The sequence below is a fragment of the Physeter macrocephalus genome, chromosome 2 (genome assembly GCF_002837175.3).
Source record: "Physeter macrocephalus isolate SW-GA chromosome 2, ASM283717v5, whole genome shotgun sequence".
NCBI classification, from domain to species: domain Eukaryota; kingdom Metazoa; phylum Chordata; class Mammalia; order Artiodactyla; family Physeteridae; genus Physeter; species Physeter macrocephalus.
In genome coordinates, this window is record NC_041215.1 from 107,927,321 (window position 1) to 107,931,424 (window position 4,104).

Consider the following 4,104-nt stretch of genomic DNA (forward strand, 5'->3'; position numbering starts at 1 on the left):
TTGCTCATTGCCTTCCCAATATCCATTCTCTATTCTTTACTAATGGAACTCCCATTTTACTAAGGGCAACAGTAGCCTCAGTTAAAATATTTCACTTCCATAGACTTCCTTGCCTCTATGGGCTGGCCATATGACACAAGACTGGCCAATGATATGTAAGTAAGCACAGTCTTTCGGTTAGGGCTTCTAGAAAAGTTATTGTTTGTTGCTGAAAAGATACAAGCTTGTGCTTGCTTTGGCAATACATATACTAAAGTTGGAACAATACAGATATTAGCATGGCCCTTGTGCAAGGATGACATGCATATTTTTGAAGTGTTCTGTATTTTGCACAGTTCCCAGAAGTTTTGATACTTCACTGGTTAATACCAAGGGAACAACGAGTCAAAGCACAGCATATGGCATCAAATTTGGTGATTTTCCCCAACAAAAGGAAAGAGAGACAGAGAGAGAGAGATGAGCTCTACTGGCTTATGCATTTTCCCTTTATTCATTCTTCTTCTTCCTGCCTGGAATGCAGTTGTGATGTCCAGTGGGGCAGCAGCCATCTCATGAGCATGAAGATTATAGTCTCTCGCTAAGGATGGCTCAGTAGAAAGATAAACAACTGCTTAACTGTTAAGTCCCTGATAGCATTGTGGAGCCTTCATACCTTCCTAAGCTTGCCTATCTCTGGATTTGTGATGATTTATGTAAAATAAACCTCTATTTAATTAAGCAGAAGTAGTTTCGTTGTTGTTGTTGTTGCTACATGAAGCTGAAGACAATACCAACTGATAGAGGTGTGCATGCTATTCTCCCCTTCAGTCAGGTTTATTCTTGTTTACTACCAAAGTCATCTCCAGCATAAGACATATCATTGTCATTGACTTAGCTTCAACTGTATGGGGGACCAGGTGTGATGTCAATTAGTTTGGAAGGAGTAGGCTTATGGCTCTGGTACCTTGCACTAAAGAAGGCCTCAAGGCAAGGATATACAATGGAGAAAAGACAGTCTCTTCAATAAGTGGTGCCGGGAAAACTGGACAGCTACATGTAAAAGAATGAAATTAGAACACTCCCTAACACCATATACAAAAATAAACTCAAAATGGATTAGCGACCTAAATGTAAGACCAGACACTATAAAACTCTTAGAGGAAAACACAGGAAGAACACTCTTTGACATAAATCACAGCAAGATCTTTTTTGATCCACCTCTTAGAGTAATGGAAATAAAAACAAAAATAAACAGATGGGACCTTATGAAACTTAAAAGCTTTTGCAAAGCAAAGGAAACTACAAACAAGATGAAAAGACAACCCTCAGAAAGGGAGAAAATATTTACAAACGAGTCAACGGACAAAGGATTAATCTCCAAAATATACAAGCAGCTCATGCAGCTCAATATTAAAAAAACGAACAACCCAATCCAAAAATGGGCAGAACTAAATAGACATTTCTCCAAAGAAGATATACAGACCGCCAAGAAGCACATGAAAAGCTGCTCAACATCATTAATTATTAAAGAAATGCAAATCAAAAATACAGTGAGGTATCACCTCACACCAGTTAGAATGGGCACCATCAGAAAATCTGCAAACAACAAATGGCATATACCTAGAGAAAACCATAATTCAAAAAGACACATGCACCCCAATGTTCATTGCAGCACTATTTACAATAGCTAGGTCATGGTAGCAACCTAAATGCCCATTGACAGATGAATGGATAAAGAAGATGTGGCACATATATACAATGGAATATTACTCAACCATAAAAAGGAACAAAATTGGGTCATTTGTAGAGACATGGATGGATCTAGAGACTGTCATACAGAGTGAAGTAAGTCAGAAAGAGAAAAACAAATATCGTATATTAACGCATATATGTGGAACTTAGAAAAATGGTACAGATGAACTGGTTTGCAGGGCAGAAATAAAGACACAGATGTAGAGAACAAACGTATGGACACCAAGGGGGGAATGTGGTGGTGGAGGTGGTGGTGTGATGAACTGGGAGATTGGGATTGACATATATGCACTAATATGTATAAAATGGATAACTCATAAGAACCTGCTGTATAAAAAAATAAATAAAATAAAATTCAAAAAAAGAAAGAAGGCCTCAGGGTAGCAAGGTGACATTGTACAGAGTATAGGCTTTAGCAAATCTAACCTTCATGACAATTTTTACTCCTCCACCCTGAGCCTCAGCTTCCTCATCTCTAAAATGAAGACTATACAAATTCATCTTAAACATTTACTGAGAGTTGTGTGAAATGTCTAATTCAAGTGGTACATATGTGTGTATTTTTCATTATTATTAAGTCCCCTCTCTTACCAATACAAATGGAACAAATCATCTCACCCTCTACTACTCCTTTCTCAATGCATCCCTCTGTGTTCTCTTTATAAGAATGGTTTTTGGAAAAGGATCTTCCCCTAGGGTTTGGTCCTGGTTTTCATTTTAGGTAGACTTTTTGAGGTTAAAAAAATGTTGGTGGGGAAGGGAGTGGGGAGAAGAAAAAGTCTGTAGAGTATAACCCCAGGCATGGATTGACTCTGCTTTCAGAGAGAAGAGAACCCACAAGAAGAGAGAAAACATTTCCCCCTTCCTCAGAACTTGCATTTTTCCCAAGTAAAAAGACTTGAGTTTGTGACCATATCTTTAGGCTCATAAAGTATAACTGCATTTTTAATTAGGGTTTTCCTCGAGAGCTAAGTCTTCTGAAATATGCTTTTGGTATCAAGTCATGATCATCCATACTATATATTTGTAATATGCACATATATACACCACGTATACATTTATATATAATATTAGAGTCTGTTACCATGACAACTATTACAGTACTAACAAATTAAGCATTGTGACTCTGCTATAATAAGAAAAAAAGAAATTCAAATGAAACACCAAGCATTTGTTTAAGCACAAATAGCTTTAGTAATTAAATACACAGAGAAAATTTTTTAAAAACACAAATTAATATTTAGAAGCCTTTTCCAGTGTGAAAATCAGCTTTGATGTTTTTTTCCCTTTTCCACTGCATTGCATTATACATCTTTATAAATTAAGTTTGGCATTGGGTTAATGAGAATAGATCTGCTGTGTTGGAGCCCTCACACACCCAAAAGCTCAGTTCCCATTCTAAATAGTTACACTTTACATAGTTGGTGAGAAAGATTTTATGGCTCTTTTTATTCATCAGAAAGAGGACTTTTTAAAAAGAAAGCTTAAATGTGAAGTTGATCTTACATCCCCTGTTTCACTCAGACAACATGTAGAACTACCCCTGGGGGTTTGAATATATTAACATCCTTTCACAATTAACCCTAATGGGACAAGTGTAGCATTTTTCCAAGTAGATTTATTCAAAGCTGGAAAATACATAGTGTTTAAATAGATCTCATTATATCAGCTACACCAAATCTCTCCTCTTTACATACAGAGCATTGTACCTCTTTTCACTGTCATGCAACATTAAAATAGGAAGGCATACACAAGGATGACATGGATTTGACAAAAAATTAATGATTTGTACATCACTTTAATGCTTCAAATCTGCAATTCATGTATGCTAATTAGTTCATAATGGTCTGTTGAAGAACAGAACTGTCATCCCGCTTCTTCACAGGTTTCTGGAAGCTCCGATTCAGCACAGACTTGCCCGGTTGGCTGCTGGATTCTGGGCTGTAACATGGCAGATCTATGAGAACATCCCCCTCCCACCAACACAATTGTTCCTGGATGTGGTGCTTTAATCTCTCAGAGCTACGGTGGCATATCTCAAATAAGTGATTCCTGAGTGCCGCAGTACATACCAGGAGCCAGAGCATAGCATCGCTATATCTAAATGATTGATTTCTGGATTTTAGGCTGTCAGGCTGTATACCTCAGAGGGCAGCTGTCAGCTTCCTAAATGTATGAAGTTGTATTATGCGGCACATTTTGAAAATGTATGTACAATTTTTTTAAATTTATTTACAGATAAAAAGGGCTGCAAAACTTGGAGAGAGGAAACAAAGGAGGCTAAAAAGATCAGATATCTTTTTTTTCTGTGAAATCATGTCTGTCTTCTCCAATGCAAGAAAAATAGCTACCCATCCCATTTTCCTTTAGTCT

At 37.1% G+C, this 4,104-nt stretch overlaps 1 non-coding gene across 1 annotated transcript; it reads left to right on the forward strand.

Annotated features, from left to right (window-relative positions):
• Positions 1-226: 226 nt before the first annotated feature.
• On the forward strand, positions 227-330 carry LOC112065141 (U6 spliceosomal RNA). The gene has a single exon (XR_002891867.1). It is a non-coding gene; the product is annotated as a U6 spliceosomal RNA (small nuclear RNA).
• Positions 331-4,104: the final 3,774 nt, after the last annotated feature.